The 24,717-nt window shown below is 33.0% G+C and overlaps 1 non-coding gene across 1 annotated transcript; it reads left to right on the top strand.

The window, feature by feature from the left end:
- The first annotated feature begins 6,120 nt into the window (after positions 1 to 6,120).
- Positions 6,121 to 6,194, top strand: TRNAT-GGU (transfer RNA threonine (anticodon GGU)). The gene has a single exon. It is a non-coding gene; the product is annotated as a tRNA-Thr (tRNA).
- The last annotated feature ends 18,523 nt before the right edge of the window (positions 6,195 to 24,717 follow it).

Raw genomic sequence — 24,717 nt, 5'->3', positions numbered from 1 at the left:
TCTGTCATTTGAAAACCATGATAATAGTTGAACAGTAGTCGTGCTTAAATGAACTCCAGAACTCCTAGAATAAAGCTAAAACTTTCATCTTCCCGAATATTAAGAAATTTCGAACGGGTTTGTCTTCTTTCTGTTTATTTACCGCAATGAAAGTAAGGAGAACTTGTATTTCATCTCATGTATTTCAATACGGAATATTCAGAGTATATATAGCTGAAAAAGTAAATAATTGTGTTTCAGTAAAATGGAGTAAGAATAGATTTTTTCTAAACAAAATTGGTTAAATGAATAATTTTTATATAATTAAATGAAAAAAATATTCACGTATAAATTAGAATATATAAAATAACGAAATAAATTTGATTTAAATGAATTTTGGAAAGAAGGGAATTAAAATTAATCTTGTTTTTATTTCCATAACAGAAACAAAACTGTCTGCAGTAACATTTCATATTTTGAGAGGAAAAGGAAACAGACATCAATAAATTAGTTTGTCAAAAAGCAATACCATTCTTGGATAAGTGATGATTCATGGGATAAGCAAGGAAAAACTGATCTATGTACAAAACGTATTTACTCTCTCTTTAATTTTCAAATTTAACTTTCAAAATTAATAAATACTTTAAATTTTAAATTTAATCAAAATTAACCTCCCCAAAATTTGTACCATACTTTATTTACTATATTATTTAAATGTACGAAAAATATAAAAATTTAAATAGATGAAAAATAAATTGCATTTTATTCGCTCTAGAATGAAAGAAGAGATGCAGTCGGGCTAGCCAGATAATTCTGGTGTTCAGAATATCTAAAGTCCATAAAATTGGAGTTCTGTGGTCGGAAACACTGCAGTCTCGCAACTGTTATAATTAAAATGCATTGAAATGGTTCACTGGATAATTCTGGATACAGAATGCGGGAGAGAGATTTCAATTGATTTCTGTGTTCCTCCTCCTGACGAAATGGCATTGAGGTTGATTGAATTCATCTTCTATTGTGTTCTTTTTTCTTTAAATTTCATTGATTTTTTGATTTGGGGTATTGCTTGTTTGAAGAGTTTTGGCTTTAACATTTTTTAAGTTGTTTATTACATTTAGAGGATTATTTGAAATTTATTACTCATGAACTTCAATTTTTGATCTTTGTGAAAAATTGGTTATAAGTTTCTTACTTTATGTCCTTACTAATAACGTTTCAGCAGCTTAATGCACGAAAATGTTAGCCATATATAAATGTATTCTAAATGTACATGATATTTGAAGAAAGAAGGTTGGTGAGGTTTTACTGCATAGTTTAGAAAGACAGATGTGTAAATCAAAAACTTCCAGAGGTGGCTTTTTCGAAACATAGTTTTATTCCTTGATAATGCACATCACAGCACGTTTTTGTAGACAAGATAGTTCTAGAATATTGTTAGTACCAACAATTTTTAAATATATGGGATTTAGATAAAGAACAAATGAACATAGCGGCGCAGAAGTTTTGCATGGCAGCAAAACTTAAGAAGAATTACATAATTAAGTTCCAAGTTACACTTATGCCGAGATTATCAAGCATTATGCTTGATGTGTTCCGGCTGTCATCAGATGTTTGCTCTTTGGGCGCTGAAAAGAGAATAATTGCTAGCAAAGCAGTATTTATACTAGGCAGGTGCATATGTACAGGTAAGCTGTGATTGGCTAGTTTTAGGTTTTATCTCTCTTTGCAAGCAGTGCTATGTAAAGTGGAAAGATCTCGAATTTGGAAGAAAAGATGAACTTAGGGGAAGAACAAATTTAGAATATTCAATTTTGAGGTTGCCAATTATTTCTGAGCGTAGCCATCGTATTTTATTATACCTTACAGATATATATATACATATAACATATAAATATAAAGTATCCAAAATTAAACATAAAATTAATTTGGAATCAAAACAAGGCAATCCCCTATTAATATTAATAATTGAAACCGTGGAAAAAAATCTAACATTGTAACTAAATCAAAATTAATACAAGAATCTTTCTTTGTATATATATACGTACATCTCTCTCTCTCTCTATATATAAATACATACATATATATATGTGTAGAATCGGTAGTTACTGTCTAGGAATATGATGTCTGTAAACTTACTTCTTAGGTGGCTATCTAGGGTCTAATACACTAGTCCAATTTACAAAGAACTTGAATATTTAATCGAAACACGAATAGTATATACAAACTACAAAATGATTACATGTGTAGAAGGATGAATTTAAATAGATGATATTTACAGATGAAGAAAATAGACCGTCTTTTACATGTAAACATCTTTCAGTCGCATCATCGTCTTAATGGCGGAATCGTCTGACTTCTCTATCATCGGAAAAGTAAAAGATTTATTCTCACAGCTTGTCGCGTCATCCGATTATAATGAACGATGCCATCCCACATATGTAATATACATACACTTAGATATATATACACACACATACATTTCTGAATCTGATCCTGATAAAAGAAGAGTATACAAATAAATATAGCTGCTTAAATTCTCAATTTTGTGTTTCTTTTTACTTCTGTGTCGAATCATCCAATGTTATCACTATGTATTATATTTAAAGAAACAGTATAACAAATGAAAATAATATAACAAATATATAAAAATGTATGGCAACACTTAACATTCTATCAGGATTTCTAAAGATAATGCTGCTTTAAAAAATTCCATGATTGTCAGGTTACTGATTTTTTAATCCGAAAAACTATATGGCTATGAGGTATTTTAAAATCAAAGCATATGAACGGATTTTTACATGCACATGTACAGTTATCATTCCAAATTGTATGGGAGAACACAATAATCTGAAATGGGTAGTGTTTATAGTTAAAATTGAGCCATAAAGTTTATAAACAAATTAGATTTTGTTTTCAAACGATCACCCGGAAGTGATAGTTGACATAAAACTCTTTGCTGCTCTGCCAGTTTTATGTTTTAACATGGAATTTGTGGAAGGTCATGCGCTGGCCACATCCAGTTGTCTGCCTTGTGTGTATCAAGACCCCTAACATGCTTTCCTTCTGCTTGATAATAAGCTATTCCTATGGTAGACTCATCGATAAGAGAAGAAATCTCTCCAATACATGAAGTGAAATAGTATGAAAAAATGAGTAAATATAATAAAAGTAATACAATTCTGATTATTGCGTTTTAAAATAAAATGCATTAAACTAATGAAATAAATTCCGTAAGTATATCCTTGATATTTTAAAGTAACTGAACACTGCTTTTTCTCCTTTATTAAGCTACTGAACTATTAAAGTTATTACATATCTGTTATTTGCATTTTCACAACAATGCTTTTATGTAGCAAAAAATGAAATCAATTATATTCTGAAGACCGGATATTGCTTTCTTAAGATAGTCGTAAATTTATTAAATGCTTAGAATAGTTTTCTCTAAGATTTAATTTAGAACAGGTTGTGAAATTTGCACATCACTTGAAATCTCTTTATGACATTATGGAGGACTTATTACCTTTTCTTAAGGCATCTAAGATAGAATGCTGTATTTATCATAAGTATATTTATCACTAACCTTTATTTAAAAAGTTCCATACATTCATCAAAATTGCATTTAACTGCCATGTAATTTAAATAGCAACATGGTTTCATCAAGGATTCTGAGCCGTGGTTTAATATTTTTAACTGATAAACTTGACAGAGCAACGTGTCCCCATTGTCGGAAATAAAATAGTTACCTTACACACTCCAATGTATTGTTGTTCAGTAAAGTCTAAGCTATTTAACTTTCAAATATAACCTGAAAATTTACTGAGCAACAGACTAAGCGATTTAAAAGCAATAAAAACAGCTCTTAGGTTAGTTTTTTCACTTTTTTTAATATAATTGATTGAAATAAAAATACATTAAAATCATGAGATGTCTAACTACAATGTTTAATATTTTTATGAGCTGTGATTCATTCCGGTGACCACAGGGTCACATGTCATATGTATAGCTAATGTAAAGTAACAAAGTAATTGCTGCATTTGCTGCGGTAGATTTTCTGAAAATTAGAAAACTTAATTTGCTTATTAAATTTTTCTTCCATCTTTAAGCATTATTTTATCCTTTAAACTCTTTAGTCATTCGATTAATGTAATTTTGATGATTGCAATATTTTAATATTGTTTTCATGACATCCGTGTATAGAAACTTTTATTTTAAAAATTATATATCACGAAATAACCGTCAAGTATGATTTACTTAAAATCGCTACATATAAAACAGATTAGTGTAGTTCTAATGCTTATACTTGAAGGGTCAATTTACTATAACTCAGAATAAAGACTCAACCACTGATTTTCAGAAACTAAATATACATGATAAATAATTATTTAAATTAAAACCTCAATAGCCTCTTATAAAAATTTTTAATTAAGTATAAATTTTTATTAAATTTTTACTTTTGCTGATGCTTGTAAGTTCATCAAAATTGACTACATCTAAATAAAGAAGATCCAGGGCCGGTTTAGAGAATTTTGGAGTCCCCTTAAGTTAGAAGATGGAATCAACGAACGGGCTTCCCTTATAAGGTATTTCTCCCGCTTCCCTAGCAAGTTTTCGTGGTGTAGTGGTCTGTACTCTCAGCCTATAATTGAGAGTTCCGCAGTTCGATTCCCAGGAAAGGCGTTGCTAATTTTTCATGACTCCTGCTTCCAATTAACCTAATGTCTCTACACCCTTTAAAATTGCAGTTCCAGTACATTATTTATTACTACGAATGCATTTATTTAGATTTCAATTCAGGCAAGATTGAAAAAATTATAAAAGTATTGTTTCAGTGAGAAGTTCAGCCCACCAGCAGCTGAGCAGTAAAGTCACTGAACACTGGTAGTTCGGTCTGAGGTTCGAATCCCGCGAACGGGCTGGCTGCATGGGTGTTTTCGTGGTTTTCCCCTATGTGTAACGTGTATACGAGCCAGTTTTCTTTAGAAAGTCCTCCACGAAGGCATCCCTTTCCTTAGGCAGATAGCCCTAGTGTGCTTTGCCATAATTAAATACACAAAATACACCAGTGAGAAGTTAAACTTAAAGTTATTATATTTTCACATGACGTTGGTTCTTTGCACTCTAGAGGCCCATTGCAACTGCAAGTGTTGCGGTGTCTCTAAACCGGCCCTGAGAACGTCCATATGTTCCTTATATTCATCTGGCTTAACTCATTATCTTCAATGGAATGTTATTAAAATTAAGTCTCCAATGTTTATGTGCATTGATTAAAAACTTGATTATAACAGCTAAAATATTAAAACACGCCTTGATGAAATTAATATAAATTTAGGTTGTGTTCTATGACACTGTAATCATAGTCATATGAGAAAACTGGCCTTGTGTTTATGCTTTAGCAGCTAATCTGATGCTCCATGAATTGAATTATTTCAATAATTAAGAGCAACTACATATGAACAATGCATACGCAGTCATATATTATCAAGGTTAAAAACACGTTTTTCTTTGAATAATAAAAAGAACCTTCTTGTTGGCGACAAAGAAGTCACCTATAAGCATACTCATTAATTTTCCGGAATAGCTGTAAATATTAAATTTTGAAAAAAAAATCATTTTAGTGGAACATCTGCTATGTCTTGTAAACACAGTACACGCGAAGGTTGTTGTAGATAAGAAAAATGACCACTCATATTCTCTTTTCCTCTAATGGAATGTATATCACACACTAGCTGAATTCATTGAAATCATTATATACTTTTTCTTTTTTAGGATATTTACTTTAGGCGGCTTTCGCGCAAGGGAATAGTTCTTAAAAAATATAGTGAATATAAAAATGCATGGCAACAATTAACAGTATAAGGTATTTTTCCCGCCTTCCTCAGCGTGCCTTCGTGGTGTAGTGGTTCTGCACGTTGGGCCGATATTCCAGAGGTCCGTGGTGCGATTCCCGGCGAAGGCGAGTGCACATTTTTCATCTTGCCTGCTTCCAAAAAATTCCTAATGTCTCTACAGTGGCGCCCGAACTAAAAAGGATGTTGGATGATGATTTTCCTCACCCAGGATTTGGCGATTGGGTCCCCTAAAAACACCAGTCGCCCTTTAAAAGTGGGACTATATAAGGTATTTCTCCCGCCTTCGTAGCGTGCCTTCGTGGTGCAGTGGTTCTGCACGCTGGGCTGGTATTCCAGAGATCCGTGGTTCGATTCCCGGCGAAGGCGATTGCTCATTTTTCACCTTGCCTGCTTCCAAAAAACACTAATGTCTCTACAACACTATATTGGTAATTCTAAAGATAGGCTAGTTTTTAAATATTTTCAGTTTCTGCTGTTAAATTTTATTAGGCGAAAAGGCGAGGAACATTATATTTCATAAATGAAGACCAAAACATAAAACTTATGCAATGAAAGTCATCTTACTAAGAAAACTAGACATTGATAAAATGAACTGAAAAAAGATTGAAAAATAAAGTGGATAAATGTGTTCCAGCACTTAACATTTCATCTGGAAATCTAAATATATAATGCTTTTATAAATTGTGTGTTTTTGTGGCGAATTTTATGTGGCATAAAAATGCCTCCAATAAAATAGTAAATTCCGGAAATTTCAACCCAGTCGAGCCTCAGAGGTGGTATCCGACACAGGACACAGTCAACCCAGGCGAACATGGTTATGAGCGGGAGCCATCAAGAGACCTATATCGGATAGGGACGGGGGAGAGACTATGTGGTACCCCACGTCAGTGCACGCGTAGCTGTGCCCACTCTCAGAAGGTCCAGATCGAACCCGGGTCTCCTCCCCAAAAATGGTCGGTTCCGAAAATCCTTCCCAACTTCAAGGGAGTACAACTACTTCCTTTCTGCCTCCTTCTAGTATGCGCTCGTGCTGTAACGGTAGTTCACTTGGCGTGTATTCGAAAGAAGCAGGTTTGAGTCCCGGCGAGACCGTTGCACATTATTCACCTCTCCTGCTTCAAAATAACCTAATGGATCTACACTCGTTTACTTAAACTAAACCCCTTATTGGGCATAATGCGTATTTCTTATTTAATAGGTGCAGCCTAAAAGTGTCTTTAAAATCTTTACTCCGGTAATAAGCATCAAAAACTGATTTAACTTCAGTTGCTCGTAGGCATCCGAGCAAATTTTGCGAATAAAGATGTGGAACTTCTTATTTTCACTGTGAATATTTTTCCCGTTTTTGTTTTGGAACCAAATAAAACATTAGATCTTTTATAATTCTATAAATATCCAATTACCAGTGCCCGATTTGCGTTCATGAAATACTCTATGTTATTTTGAGAAACCTTTGTGTTGGAAACATGTATCCGAGATCAGCATTTAAGAAGGTACAGTCTCTAGGTACCTTCCGTGACACCCTGGATATTTCAAAATTTAAAATTTATTGCAATATTTCTCCAGATTCATTAGTCATACATATGTAAAGTTTAGAGAAAAGTACGGCTATCCTTTCTGCACTGCGAACTTTTGCTGGATACGAAGTGAAACGAATAATATATTATATTAATGAATATGTATTGAAATATGTAACTTGCCTTTGCTAACCTGGTATGCTTTCCTTTCCGTTTTAACGAAAATTTATTATTTATGTACTATACCGTACTACTTACACACACACACACATACACACCTATATACATATATATATATATATATATATTAATAATGTAGAAAAGTAGAAGGTAGATGATAAGCCATAGTTGAAGAAGCTTGCAGACGTTATATATTTAAATATTCCTTTTAGTTAAACGTTTTGTAGCCACAAATAATTTAGTACAGTAATTGTAGCCTTCCAGAACATTTACGTTTCTGAGATCTCTGTGGTAAGGAGCGAAGCAGTATGCAGCAGTCTAGCTAGGCTTAGAAATAGTTGAGAAATGTTTGTTAATCCAATATACAGGCTTAGCTTAACAGGAAAAAGATTTCGGTTTGGAAATACTGGATTTAACTTCCGAATCAGCTATGCTACCAACGTTATTTAAATGATGTAAAGGGGAAATATTTAAGTTAAAATATGAAATCAAGGGATTATTACAAATTTAAGTTAGAATTTTGGCTTACGCAACTTTATATATAACTTTATATCTATATATAATTTAATTTATTTTTATCTTACGCAACTTTATATATATATATATAAGATAGTATGTTTTCAGCTTTTTGTGTAACATATATTATGTATAAAGTTCAAAAAATAATATTATACAGATTATTACATCAAACACCATTTTTCTATGCTCTGCTAAATCCTCATCAATATCTTCCTGGCAGGTAAAGTCCCAAATCCCATCCGATTGACTTGACTCAATTAGTCTGTTCTGCCAGATTTTATCTAGCAGCCTACACTTGAGCCTAATGCCTCGATTCAGTCGCGAAAAAAAACAGGTTATAGGAATATGTTTAATGTGAAATATTTAAGAGATATTTTACACCTGCTCTCTGGTTTATGATTACTAGATTCTTGTCGAAATATTGAAACAGTGTTTTAGTAGAAACCGCAAAGGAAATGCTTCCCTCTCGAATGCTAATAAGAGAGCCTTAAAACAAGAGAGATTAAGAGAATACTTAGAGAAGCTAAAAAACACGAGCACATAGAAAACAAAAAATTCGCATATAAGGAGTACATTTCACAGTTTTTAAACAATACAAGAAATGTAATAATAAAATAAATACTTCAGTTTGCAGCTATGAACTTTATATTTCATTATGGACTTCTTTATTTATCGATCATATACTTGCACGGAGTCCTAGACAAGACACTCTAAATTTCTCCATCAGTGACTGTGTGATAAGATGTGATCGGTCCCTAGATCTTTTCTTTCTGCATCGCTCCACACGTCTAAAATACTTATCTATTTAATACCTCCTCCATTTCGAGTTTCTTTGAACAGGAATATACTACACTTGTTCCAATTCTATGACAATTTCATAAATTATCCCTGCCGGAATCATGGGTTACATATATTTTTGTAACTTCTTTTAAGGAGGATGTCTAACATTTTTATCCAGGTTTACACTCTGTATGTGCCCGCCTTTGATCATCTAAAAATGGAGAGAACTCTACCTATTTTTCAAACATATATTACCTGACTTGGGAAAATTTCGTTTAAAGGAAAGATCATGGGACGAAACAGAATCCTACTCAACAAGCTTTGCACTTGCGTAATCAAAGCTGGCATGAGCACTGGGAATATGTTCCAGTCCGTTCGAATTGTCACCTCTAAACGTTATCTCAAGTGTTCCAAACACTCCAAATGATGATGTCGTGAATGAAAGGTGTTTTGAGTATGAAATAAATACATCGAAAGTCAGGAATAAAAACATGCACAAAGTTCAGTTAGTTATTGTAATATTCCCACTGCTTAACACACTAACTCAAAAGAAGATGAGCCTAAAGTTAGAAGAGAAGATCAGAGTGTTCGAAGTAGGAATGCTTGACCAAATTAAATGCTTATCAAAATGATATTTATCTCACATCTGTTGCATAGATTTACTCCTTCTCAGAAAGCAAATGATAATATAAAATTTAACCAAAATGATGAGCAAACCGCTCAATCTGACGAAAAGACTTCTCAAAACGTAAACAAGAGCTCAAGAAAATACTCCGAAGTCCCACATGTCATGATTAAGCATAAGAACGGCTCCTAGGAAATTCTGAAAGGCATATTCAGAAAAAGAAAATCTACTGCAGGAGTATGTTGGTAATATGATTCAAGGTCACAAGTTCTGGTATCATATCATACGCCACCTTCTATTGACATATGACAAATATCTTAAAAGATCTTAATGTAAAACATAACTTATTTATTAACGCAGGATTGAAACGTAAAAATAGTAATTCACACTTGTTCTGCGGATTCTAAATCTGATGTAATCAAGAAGAAACTTAGAGACTATGAAGTAAGTAGTGTACATCATCTAACCAGAAGAAGGAAAGGATATTTCATTAAACTTGCCTCTGTTTCACATTATGCTGATTAAAAATGAGAACACCAGGCACATATATGATGAAAAAGATTTTTTTACTGATGAAAATTAAAGTCATGGTTTATCGCGATCCTTGCAATATTACCGTTCCACAGGTTTTACCACACCCAATCGAGGTGTAATCGCGTTCTCAGATATACCTGATGTGGACGTGATCATGAGTTTTGTAAATATCTCTAAAAGAGAAAAATATATCCGACAACCTGCGTGGTTTAGATTTTAGTGGGTATCTCCAAGAAAGCAAAAAATATTCAAATGACGAGAAAAATTATAAATATTTATCTAATGCAAAATGCTTGATACTTAGTAAATGAAAAGGCGTGTCTTTCATTGGATTTCCATTGGATTTTCAAAGTGAATCACTCAGCTGTGCAGGGAAAGAGTTCAATGACATGAAAACGCTTATATTTTTATTAAAAGAATCTGAAATCCCTAGCTTGTACAACAAATAACACAAAAACTAACAGTACACAAGATAACATCATAATCAACCCAATTAATGGGCAAATACGCTCTTAAATATCAACAGAATGCCAACAGTATTCCTAATAAGAGTAATGACTTCATCATTTTATTACTGAGTACGTCATCGATATTAATATTATCAATGAAACCAGTGTCTCATCAGATATTGCAGTGACATTACAGTAGTGTCACAAATTACAAGTTGTGTAGTTGCGATTGTTATGTCGCTAATTTTAATTATTAATATGTGTTTTAAGTTATTATTATTCTAATATTTTTATTTGTATTCATGTATATTTTAATCTGGAAAAAAAGTATTTTTAAATTGTTAAAGCCTTATTTAACTGGTAGTTCTTGAAAGTAGTGTAACACCGACAGGAAACGGTTGCAAGAACTATCTGGTTTATTGGTTTATGGCCTTTTTACTAACAATGGAGGCAGTAGGGTGTTCTATTATCGCCTTTACTAATGGCATGTGAAACAAAATCGTCTTGAATTCGCTTTGTTAAAGTTGCAGTTTTGCTTACTTCAAGACAGTGGGGGTGGCTGGTAATTGGATTCTCGTAAAGCTTAGTTCCGCTTGTTAGTTGAGGGATCCATTTTTTTTTCTCATGTTGTGTGTGCAGACTTTTTTGGACTGCATAGACAGATTTTCTGGTGTTTGATTCGTCATGTGTGTGTCATTTTCTCAGTTTAGATAACGTAAAATTCCGGCATTGGTGTGATTTTAATTTTATGATTTTTGAAAGCCTATGAACTCACAGAGGCGGAGAAACCGAGATTTCCTCGGTGCTTGTACCAGGCTAGAGTTCATGATTCCTGATTCTGATTTTGAAGCGAAGAGTAAGAAGAGAAAGGAGTGGGGCTTGACCCCTGCGGGTCTTGCTCTCGCGAGCGCTGGCTATTGCGTCAGATTTGGAGTCTGATTTAACTCCTGCGATGTGAAATTAAGCTGAAAAAAAAGATCGGGATATTTGCCCTGTTGCGCCTTGCCTTGCTGCGGACCGCGTGAACCAGCGGGCAGCGGATATGCTTTTCTGTCGGCGTTTAGCTGTTGAGAATTTGCGTTGGCATAAGGCGTAGAGCTCAGAATAGAATTTTGATTCTCTTGTTCCAAGAATTATAATGCAGATTCTCGTGGTGATCCTGATGCGGTATTCCTGTTTTTACCGACTTTGACTTCCTAATTAGATTTTGTTCCAATGTGCTCTACGTTTTTGGTGGGTTTCGAGGTTTCCAGAATGAAAGAGACTCGTGTAGGATCCGTCTAAGGTGTGCGATGCTGTTTATTCTGCCTGTGTCAGCTGCGTCGATTTTTCTCCATTCTTCCATGCTCTGGAATTTATTAATTGTAATGACAGCTTCAGTGCTGTTTCAAAAAAGACATCTTTAAAATTCGCACGATCTGTCTGTCTCCATTAACGATGATTTTGTGAATAAAGGACAGCAGGAATAATGTGGTGCTCGAGTAAACTTTGGACGCTGGACGATCTGTGGAGCTGTCAAATCACCTTATTAATCAGTTTACAAAGGTTTCCCGAGTAAAGGGAGTATGCGGTATGGAATTCACCCCGTGAGTGGTTTGTTTTTTTATTTGTTTTACTTTAATAATTATCTTAATTCTCAAGCAAGGGTCGTCATTTTAATGTTTGTTGAAATCTGAGTAATTACTTAAATTAATGAATCGATGGGAAAATTATCAGTGTTCTTAAAGGAAATTACCATGATAAATACTTAAAGTTAGAAGATGAAACGAGAGAAATACTAGTGTTACACTTATGATACAGTAGGATTTGATAATGTTAATATTAATTAATGTAAGCTGTAATTTGGTGTGGTATTATGTGTTATTTTGCATAGAAAAATATGTGGTAGGGGATACTGATCAGTTACCCAAGTATTTACCAATAATACAATATATTCAAGAATTTAATAAATGAGTGTTTATAATTTAATTACATTTTTGTATTTATCTTGTGTGTAATTTACTGTGGTCTGTCATGTCCCGCCATTTGTTTGAGCCGGGAGGCTTTTAAGAAACATGGAGTTTAATTGAATTTGGGGTTATTGATTTTTCCTTTGCATAGGTTACTCACAACGCGAACCTAAAAGTTAAATTGTACTACCACTATACGAATGTTTATAAGAATATTAATATGATATACGATTGTTTATTTGATTGATCATTTGATTATTATGAATTAGATTTTTCTTTGATTTGAGTAATATTTTTTTTTTTGTCGCGGCACCAAGCAGTCAGTTTTAAAGAAGTATAAAACACCTAATTTTCAGATATTCAACACGATCATCTTTACTACATAAGAGACTGTGCAGTATGCTACATTAGGATCCCTAATCTTGCCACATTACGGAAGATCTCAGAAAAAAAAGGTTATTACTCCAAACATAATTCCTTGCAATAGAAACTTCCCCTTTTAATTTGCCGAGAAATATTACTGACAGTATGTTAGCTTCCATGCTACCTGACAAAACTACGGCTTAATAAACTACGGCTCGTTCCATCCGATGCAAGGTACTTTCCCTCTCCTCTCTTGTATTGTCAGTGGTGTTTTAAAATGCTCTTCTTCGCAAATATTGTATGCCAGCAATTTGCATCTTATGTGTATCGTTCTGATACCATTTACGGTTTTTCAATGCGTTGATCAATATGCGCAAGAAAAAAGTGGGTGTTGGCATTCGAAAACTTCGAAATGTTTTCTCTCTAACAGTATCCGTGAGAGGTCTGTTGTTCTGAATCCTCACAAACTCGAGAGCATACCTTAGAATAACAATGTTTAAAATTTCATTTTGATTGGCTGAGTGGATAAGCCGCTATGAGTCATATATTGGAAAGCTTTTTATGACCACCCTATATAACACCTTCACGCTTCCAAAGACTTAAAACAACTCACGAAATCGACCTTGCAATCAATTTCTTGCTCGAGAGCAACAAAAATGCAATTAATAAGGCATTTGAAACAATACCAGATGATCAAAATATTATCCTAAAACTTCGAAGTAATATTCGGTATATTTTAAAGTTAAGTGGGATCTTAAAAACTGCTTGCACATGAATTGCGATTCCTAAATCGAGAATGTAGTAAACAAACTGAATATACAAATTAAAAAGCTTATTAAAGTGTACAGATAAAAGAAACAAAGGAGAGGGAAATTATCAGTTTTAATACTAGTGATAGCACATTCTGCCAATGTGTTAAAATTACAAGAAAACTGTACCTGCAATAGGCCTATTTATCACATTAATCTAACTGATCTTTCAGGTCCTTAAAAATGGATATTTTAGCTGATCATCTAGTATTACAGTTCACACCAAATAAGCAAACAATAAACGTAAGACAACCCTACTGACTAAACAGAAAAATGATCTTTACATGCTAGACGATGCGATATTTTTCGTCCACATCTAATACGAGAGGCTAATTTATCATCTCATTAATGTAGAACAAGAAATTAATATATTTGCCATCTGGTCATTCATCTCCAACACACGTTTCATTGTTTACCAAGGAAAATGTTATGCCAAATGTTAAACTAATCCTAGAAGGCCTCAGAGATTAATATATTTGGTCTGATTTTATATCTTTTTTATGTAGTAGATTTTACCAACGCTGGAAATCCACAGCTGTCTCTCTACTAGTGTATTCCGCATACGACACTACTGTAGCAGTAAAGTCTGCAAAGGTAAACATACGATAAAAAACTTCAGAATTTTACTCAATATGTTGTAAACTTAATGTGTTTAAAAATAATAAAAAAATAAATATTACTATTTGGAGAGCAAGTACTTTTAAAAATATTACTATTTGGAGAGCAAGTACAACTGAATAGGTAACAAAAGAAAGTTACCTAAGCCTTATTCTTAATAAAAAAATAACACGGAGAGATGATTTACACCTTGTTAGCAATAAAACTCAAGTCATATAGTGTTTCCTGCCTGTTACTGGAAAATAATATCGAGTAGGCCTGAGCGAGAGCCTGTTCATGTATATCTCTACAATCGTTCAGTGCTTTGCTATGGCTCTCCAACTTTGACTAATGCAAAGTCATGATCTTGCGAATTTGCAGGTACATCAACTAAACTTCTCTTCATTTCACGAATGAGCGTTATTTAGTCAGAAATCCGATCCTCCAAGATGATTTTGACATTAAATCTTTTGATCAATATATTACCGGAATCAATAATAATTTATATAATGAATAACTGACCCTGAATAACTGACCCCTGAAAATTATTAAATATATTCCATTAAGCTGTATTAAATAAAAATATAGAGATCAGACCATTCGCTGAATATATCCTAAATGACGATATGCATTTTACCTTAGTTGTAAATCTGTACAGATTGTTTCTCACTTTGCTTTGCTTGCTTTATATATTCGTTTTATATTGCGTACTTATTTGGAGGTAACTTAGTGTGTTTATCACTTAATTTATTTCTGTATTGTAGAGATTGTATATAGTGTGTCATAGTTTTATATTAGTGTATTACTCCTGCTCTGTTCTGTAATATTTCAGCTTATGACCTAGTTTAAAATTCCTACCCGGACAGAACTTTGTTGGTTTTTAAAACGGTTACAGCCTTGAAAAAGTTTTAGTTAAGGATTTCTGGGATAATTGCGATGTTAAGAAAAATTTCATTTGGCTAGTTTCAAAAGCCAAACATTTAAGCTTAATTCAATTTTTCATTTAAACTGACAGTTTTTCTATCAAGAAAGAAGACTAAATCTGATAATAGAAAAACATATGAGGATTATCTTCCTTATTTTCCTTAATGATGTTTAGCACTTCATTAAGCAGATTAAATAATCCACGTCTAATTGAATGTGTAGAGATTAGAGAAAACCAAGCTAATTTGAATGCGTAATATTTAGTACAGGTTTGCAGAGAATAAAATCCATGTCACTATTTACATAGTCTTCAGCTTTGCCCCAAAACTCAGAAAACTTTATATTATTCAAAAAGAGTTTTTTTTTTTCGGTATCAGATTAAAATTTCAAGATCCGCTTAACAATTATTTGTACAGAATATTTATTCTGATTACATTTTTATACGATGCAGAGTGAGAAAAAAATTTTAATAAACTATTATTTTTCTCTTGATTTTTTTTTTTTTTTTTTTTGTTTTTTGGCATGAGCATTGTAAGATTCTCACAAGTATATTTCTCATTTACTGTAGAAAGTGACGAATCTTAAGAACTAGCTAGCGAATAATCGCTTATGTTCGTGTAACAAGAAACAACAAGATGGAAGAGTAACTAACCCTTTATTATTCCAATAAGATTTAACAAAACTCCGTCTTGGAGTGTACAATAAAAGCCGACACTTGGGCTTGAACTTAAGAGACTAAAATTAAACTAAAACTAAGATTAACTAACGTGATATAGCCGAAGCTATCAAGATTCTAAACGAGTAGGCCCCTTAACTATATTGACTACGAAGCTTATCAAGGGCCTGAGTATGGCCGAGCGTAATAACAGCTTTGAGAGAGAGAGAGAGTGGTCAAAAGGCAGACGCGCGTAAATCAGAAACTCTGATTTTCTCTAACTCTGTAAGTAGACTTTGGGGTTTAAATACCGCTCCTTCTCATTAAGTATTCAGAATGATTCCAAAACTACGTTCTGGCCGGAAGTAGTAAGTTGAAGTTAAGACTTTGACAGGAAAGGAACTTAAAATTTAACTGTTAATAAAATTAACATAATCCTTACAACATGTTTTGTTATTAATTGGAGATATGAAAATATAAAAGCTGATATCAGAAACATTTATGTCGATTGGTTTAAAGCTGACTTTGATGGCTTAACCTAACAGCAGGTGACTCAAAAGGGTGATTTTAAATTTATCTGCTATGTGTTACATTTGGAAGGACAAATTAAAACTTGTTTCGGAATTAGTACTAAAAGGAGAAAAAATTGGTAAGACTTATCGAGTGATACTTGCCTTAGCAAAAACGAGGGAATAAAGGCGTTAGTATTTAGGTTGTAGTATTAGAAAGCAACAAAGAAATAAAAAAAAGCATCCACTTCAGCCATTCTTTTTATTAGTTTCTAAATTGATTAGCTTCGGGGCCAATATAAGAGGGAAAATGTCACCCCCTTTACTTTAATTCGGAGAGGTTAGCTTGTTTTTGGGAGCAATGAAAAATTAGCGGGAGAAGAGTAATCGCATGACAGATTTGAGATCGATACTAACATCGTCAGGAGAGGAGCGTTTGAGTTTGGAGTCCTTAGGGGAATCCCTAGAGAGCATAGAGAAAATGCTCGGCTTGATTGAGGTTGCGAGGTATACTGTGTGGCGGGAATATTTGCACTGGGAAGCTAAATTTCAATTCTGAGAGTAGTGTTCAAGAACGAGGTCCTGGAGGAGAAATTAGCAGTCTTTTCTCTGATGCAGCCTTCTTATGTATCACTGACAAATTGCAAAGAAATGGGCTATGTATTTCAGCCATATAAATTTCCTGACAATAATTGGGCTGGCGCAGATCCAGAGAATACTATAATTAAGAAAACAGTACGTAACAATTAACCAGTTGTTGATGATATAAATTAAAAAGAAAATTCTTTTACTTCAGAAATCCGGAGATTATGTTTTATTTAATTTTAAATGGAAGTTTGTTTCTCATAACTCCAGATAGAAATCAAGTCACCGAATGTATAGGCCACAAGATGGTTCCTAGTAGAGAAGTAAGAAAAGAAAGGTATTGAGATTAGTTTATTAATTTAGCTCTATAACTCTCGTAGAGAATGCCGAATATTAAATTCATTTTTTGCATAATATAGGAATTATGCTGTAATTCCTTGTTATTAATGGTTTTTTTCAACGCACCTTTGTTTTATTCAACACGTTAAAATTTCCGAGAATTAGCTTGTCGTTTCACGTTAACGCTATTTGACAGATGATAAACCCTTGGTTTTCTCGCAAATCGTAAAATCCACGAAGTCGGAAAGTTCCGATTTTCTGACTTTCTCTTTCCTGATGAGAGACAGTATCTCATCATGACTCTCACGAATCGAAGTAAGAAAGCATGGATATCCTAACTCATTACAAATCTATAAAATCCTTTAGTGCCGCTTTTGCACGGGAATAGTTATGATGGTTTAAAACAGAAAAGTGTGTTTGTAATATTAAAACATATGCAAACATATGCTGGAAAGCAAGAAAGTTTATCAAATGGTATTACATGCTATCCGTCTTTATTGATTGCTGAGATAAAATAAAGTCACTACAGTAATACATGCTGGTGGTTAAAATTTATTTTATCAGTTTTTAAGGAACATGCTCATTACCAAACATTTAGATGAAACGACGTTGTCAAAAAGCGGTACGACAGGTGAGTATTTATCTGCAGGATACCATATTTTATGACATAGAAATGGAAAAACTAATCCTACCGTCACACAAATGTCTCAGCTGTTACGGATGCAATGTGGAAATGACATACGTCTGTTTATTTCGAAATAATTTCAACTTGAAATGCAATAACTTTAGCAAATTCGTTTTCTGGGTACCCGAGTAACCACATAATATTATTTGTGCTTAACCTTAGTGATTCATACACAGAGTACATAGATTAATGCATGTGAGAGTAATACTTCTATTATGAATGGTTCTTTAAAAGACTTCAAAATATAGCACCTGAATTTTACGTGAACTTTTAAAATGAATTTCCACATGAATACAGTTTTCTTGTAATTAAAAATTTGTTTTAAAAGATTTTGCATCTAGAATTGTAGTATACATTTAGAATTAAAATTATTTTTGTATATTAGAAACAGAAAATAATTTCAAAGTTTATGGCTGAAATTTCTTTAATAGACATTGATGCTCAGAACTGAAAATAAACACGAGCAGTCAATGAAACTTTTAACCAGCGAGAACGCGCGTCGGGCCTGCGAGGCCCAGTCGTTACGAAAGCGTAATACAAAAATTTCTCCCTTTGGTGAAATTTTTCGACCTCCTCAGTAGCTGCGTTTAAGGTCATGTACTAGTCATTCACAAGCATTTCCGGAATTTAACCCGAAGACGGGCTTCCCAGACCCAAGGCGCGCGCTCGCATTGTCATTTAAAGTTGTGAAAGAGATCAGGCCAATTGCAAAAAGGTCTTGCTATTTGAGTTATGGCGATGAAATGAAAAGACTACAGAAACTTATTAGCCGAAGTGTCGACTGATGAAGATACAATTAATGAAGAGGACGAAGGTATAGTTGGTGAAGAACAGTTTAGTGATCACCAATCGAATTCTGAAGAGGCATTAGACTCAAGCGATGAATTTAGTAATGAATTAAGTAATTTTTTGTCCGTCAGCGAATTGTTATCTTGGCAAATATAATGTGACAAATTGGAATAAAAAAGAACCAAGACTTATAGTGAGAACTCTTGCTCACAACATTGTGAGAAAATTGCTCGGAAATGTTTGTGAAGCAAAATTTGTGTCCTACCCTATGAATTCTTGGCAACTGCTTATGGATAAAATAATAGTAAAAATTCTAGTAGATTGTGCGAACATTTATATCTAATCTATTGCCGTCAAATGTGGAAGATAGAGAGATGCTCGATCCACAAATATTACAGAAATCAGAGCATTTATCGGTCTTCTTGATTTTGGAGGACTCCACAAGGCTGCTCACTTAAATGTTCTCGACCTTTTGGTGACTGACGAAACAGTGCTTGATATTTTTCATCGAACAATGTCTAACAAACATTTTTTTTATTTCTAATGAGATGTTTGAGATTTGATGACATAAGAGATCGCCCTTCTAGAAGGTGAATAAATAAACTACCTACGATAAGATATGCCTTTGAAAGGTTCGTTGAAAATTGCAAAAAAAGTTTACAGTAACGGACCGAAAATTACAAATTTGCTAAGCTATGTGCGAGAAAAATATTTGTGGTAAACACAGCATGATTATTTGCAAAAAAATGTGAAATGTAAGTTTTATTTTGAAATTATACCTGTAAAAATTTAATATTCCATAAATGAGTACTAAATTTCATTTGCGCTCAAAAAGAAATCAGTTTACTTTTTGTTGTTAATGATAAATAATTTCAGTCTTAAAATGGTTTTAAAATACAATTTTCTTAGACTTATTAAATTAAAAGTATATTTTTACATTTTATACACTCTGTTTTTATTATTTAAATGTTTTTCTTCAGTTGCACAAGCAATTTTATTTTTCCTTTGCTAAGAAATAACGCTTCGGGCCTAAGGAGCCCGACGCGCGTCCTCGCGTAGCTAAAAGTAGCACGCGTCTTCGCGGGTTAATCTCATTCTCACATTGTGCATCTGTCTAAGAACATAAGTATTTCTTTTAGTTGTAGTGCAGCGGACACCCTTGTTTCCATTGGTAATGTGGGTATTGTCCAACTGCAGTATCTATCTTTACTTGAACATTATTATTTCTTTTAAAGAATCTTGACATAATTACAATTTTTACATACGGTTACAATATAATTGTGGCATATGATGACTTTCATACTCGAATACACAATAGTAAATATAGAACATATAATGATAAATACAGAATATAAAGATAAATAAATAACATAATGGTAAATATATAACATATTAATACATTATGGCGCATATTTAACAATATATTTACAAACATACCTATAGCATGATTATATACATAAACGCAAAGAGCATTTCTTTGCCTGTACATGCAAAGAGTATATATGTATATATTGAGCATATGCAGAAATCATTATTTATTTTTTGGCAATTCTACTCTGCACTTTTAGTGATTTTGTCCTTCAGGTTTTGTTCAAGTAGGTCATTTTGTCAATCCTAATTTAAAATTTTAAAAGTCCGAGTGTGTTATTATTGGCTTATTTTGTATTGCATAAACTAATTTTAAATTAACGAGGGAAATTTACTTTGCGGTTGCTCGCAAGAGGTCGTGATTTTAGATTTTAACAAAGTAAAGTATTTCTGTAAGAACGTAAATAAGGGATTGGATTTAAAATACTAAATAAATAAGTTGTTTGATTTTTTCCAAAGCCATGACTGTCAGTCATAACAAATATTTGGTATCTAGCAGAAAATGAAGCAGATAATGTGTACTGCAGTGATATGATTGTAAACATGTCAGTCCGGTTATTCGAAAATTTTGGCTCAATTTCAAGACACAGCACAGGTTATTTTTAAAGATATATTAATTCAAGGCTCTAAGACTAAACATATATTATAAGACAATTCTCTAACAACAGCGTTCCCCAAAGTGTGAGTCGTGACAAGATCCTGAATATATATGTATATTTCTGGAGTTCCAAAAATGTGATGCGGGCCTTAAAAATCTTCATTAAGCCATACAACAAAAGCACAACAAAAAGCAGCACAACAAAAAGCAAAATACCGCAATACGCAAACAAGCAACTTAAGTCGAATGACAAGAAATGAAGAAATGAAACAGATATCTTTCCAACGTGCGGAGGACATACATAAAAAATATTTTATTTGCGCATGATGGACCTGTTGTTCCAATCTGTAGTTCGTTAAAGTTATGTTTTTGTTCAGGACCTCAGATCTCGCCACGTCATGAGAAATTACTTTTTGCCATGAACGAATACCTGCAGGCAAAGGCATGGCTCAAATAAATTACAAACAAATTGAGACAAACCATTCCGATTTAAAAAACAAGTCTCTCAAATTTTGCAAAAGAATACTGTACTAATCAAAATATTAAAACGAAACTTTTGTATTTCCCAAGATCAAAGGATACGCCATGCACGTTTCATATCTGCTTAGCTATCGAATTGCGAAACCCTGTAAGCTGAACATTTGGTGAAACTTTAGTGCTTTCAGGGGTAAAGATATGTTTGATGAAAAAAGTCGAAGCAATATCTTTTTCAAATAACACAGTGCCTTGTAAAATTGATAAAATGCCAGTGGGCAGCAAATCGGTATCAGTAGGTGCAAACAGTCATCGAAAGTAAAGTTTTCACGCTGCAACATCTCTGATAATAGACAAGATAACGAATATACAAGGTTGTCTCAACTACTTGTTCTCATGCCTTACATATGGAAACGAATTTAATGAAGGTGTATGCTATTTTGTGAACTAATTATTCGAGGAATTAGGAAAAGAATATTTGACTCTTGATACTTATATAAAATCCAAAGATTTAGAGTGGAAGAAATGTATCAGGATATGTACTGATGGTGCTACGTACGGTAAAAGAAGTAGTGTTCTGACTCAAGTTTAAATGCACCAATGTAATATGCAGAAGGTATACCTGCAGTCCTGTAAGTCAACAGCATCACGGACTGATTCCAAAATTCAAAGGGAACCATTGATACCAAAATCTATACCAGACGATTTAAAAAATGTCTTGAATATTGCTGTTAAAATAGTAACTTTAATAAAATCAAGAACGAAAAACGATATTAGAAAAATAGATTTGAAATCTAGAATTTTTTGTTAAAGCGAATAAATTAAATTTATACTTTCAAGGCATGGGTAGTACATATATATTTGAAGTGCATGAAAAAATTCGAGAAATGGTAAGGGAATTCTTTTATGGGAAGAAAATACTGAAGAACACAAATATGGGAGTGTATTGAAGTATTTGAAACTTTTATAACCGGAAATAATGTGAGCGTTCCTTATAGCATATTTACCGAGATCTCAAAAACTTTGAATGATTTTCAAAGAAAGCTGTAATTCTTACTTTACTGAAGAAATAAAAAACTGCCTCGAGAACTGGATTGCACGTCTCTTCTGCGAAAACACATTGGCAACATCAAAAGCTGATGAAGAACTTATGCCAAAATTAATCGTCAGAAACTGGCACAATTTTGGTTACTTTTCAATAACCTTATCCAATTCTGTCCCTTAAAACTTCGAAGATATTACTTTCTTTAACAGCTTCATACCTTGTGAAAACGGATTTTCGACTATCACAGGAATTAAAACCTAGTATCGAAACAAGATGCAATTATCGAACTTCTTGCGTTTAAAAATAATTCGAATTGAACGTCATTTTCATCATGATCCGCAATAAAAAAAAAAACATTCATTTCACATAGTTCTTACTAGACATATTTTTGGAAAAATTACTTTTAATAAATATTTTTTTCTGTACAATAGTTCATTTTTGACCTATAAAATCTGTTTCTGGAAGAATGTGTGGTGTTCGTTTCTAAAATCGTTCACTGCGCCCAGTACAAAGTGGGTTACTATAGATTCGGTTTCTAAAAAGTGGGTTGCCATGTTTAAAAGCATGGAAATCCCTGCTGTACAATATTATTGTGCTGTGAGGATCAAAATATCTATCCCTTTACAGAAAGATCATATATTTCACTTAATCATTCTGTGAAAGATCTGTGTCGAAATTCACTTGATCTGTGAATTTTGGAACTAGACTACTATGAACTAACTAAACTAGACTATGAACTGTAAGAGAAAGAAAAACTATCTCTTATAGGCACATCAGGGTTTCGGAACGAGACTAGTTCGGAAACCCTGATGTGCCTATAAGATATAGTTTTTAATGTTTATTCGGAAGTAATTATTTTAGAGTAACAAACAGTAAAAGGATATGCTCCACATTTCCTAAATTTCATCACAATTCACGATTCCTAAGCAGTATGAAGCAGTCTTAAAACGTTATCTGAAATCGCTTTAAGGTTTGTTGCCATGGAGATGGAAAAGTCTTTGGCTACGTTACCTATACCTTCTAAGTCTATTATTTTTTGATTTGAATTCTTTGGGTTAACTGTTTCTTTACGGTACCGATACTTTGCTTTAACACAATTTACTATAATGAAGATTATAATGCTTCCTAGTTGCTGCCTTGCATGCATATTTCAACTCATCTTGCTCTTTTGGTGTGGATTTACTTCAACTGCATTTTCAAGCGAGAACATGTGTATAACTAGAATAATGTCTAGTTAGATGAATATGTTGGATGTTTAAATGTTTATGTTGGATCCTTAAAATTTATAATACAGGAACTAACTGTCCTATTCCATGAGTGCTTGTACAGCTCGACATGCAGATTACAGACACTAAATATGCTTTTACTGTAGTGGTGCTTCTGTAGAAGCCGTCAAATACGTATTTTTGTCTCATTCGCAGATCGGTATTATTACACAGATTTAGGGGACTTACTCATCAGATGAATCTAATCTGTGTGAGTAGTACGGCAGTTAACTAGGACCGTTTTGAAGTCCCACAGTTGGATTAAAACAACAGAAGCAAATAACAAATAAACTATCATTCAGAAAATTTCATCAGCCCTTCATTTCTCATTTTTAAATCATCATTTTTATAAATGGTAAAGTAAACATGGAAATTTTCAGATTCATTTTCTACAAGAGCTTTGGTAGAAATTAATGTGAAAAAAGTGAAATTTTAACTCAGGCTACAAAACAAAATTTAATTCTAAATGATAGTAAAATAATTCGTACTTAAATAACTATTTTAATTGTAAGAGGTACTTGTTGTATCCTCTGTTGTGTTTTTTGTTACACAAAATTCTCATCCTGCTGTACTTTTTCAATCTACTCGTATTTACAACCAGTATGCATTTGAATTGTTCATATGAATACAATGACTAAATTACCTAATTCTGAACAGATAGTAATACGTTTTTAACGTTCCTGGTTGCAATTAAAAAAGTTAGAATAATAACAAATTATAAATTGTTTTTAATGTCAGTACTTTTATCGTATACTTTTGGAAAACCAATGAATACGAGCAGTACGGAAACCAGCTCACTGCTGTAGAAATAACCTAGAGACCAGACACCGATAATATATGTATTCCATTTTCATGTTCTTTCTTCACGATTTCGCAGATTCCGAGCATTACTGAGTGCTCCTGATTGCGATAGTCCAGAAAGCAATATGAATCATCTTCAGCGAAAGAGAAACACATTAAGCGTCCTGCTAAAAGCTCAGCTTTATTTATGATAACATGCAGTCTTGTTGTACGGAACATGAGTTATTTTGTTAACATGGAACAAGAATTTATTTGTTAGAAGGATATAATGAAATATTGAATTCTTCTTGCTTCAATTTAATGGCTGGAAGCAGATACATTTTTTACTCTTTCACTCAAAATTGCTAGCATTATTTTTGTTTTAATAAGTTTTTAAATTTATAATAGTCAGTCTCTATAAGTTGCGCGGCAGTGAAATTAATTTGGAGATTTTGATAATTTTACTTTACGTAATTTTTTTTTTTTTTTTTTTTTTTTTTGCAGAATTTTCAAAATAATGTAGAATGTCTGCTTTCATTCACTTTTCCTTC

This window comes from Stegodyphus dumicola, chromosome 8 (genome assembly GCF_044657685.1).
Source record: "Stegodyphus dumicola isolate Sdum_Otavi_A_Nest chromosome 8, ASM4465768v1".
Lineage (NCBI taxonomy): Eukaryota > Metazoa > Arthropoda > Arachnida > Araneae > Eresidae > Stegodyphus > Stegodyphus dumicola.
Note: the sequence above shows the minus strand (reverse complement) of the source record. Positions and strands in the feature narration are given on the sequence as shown.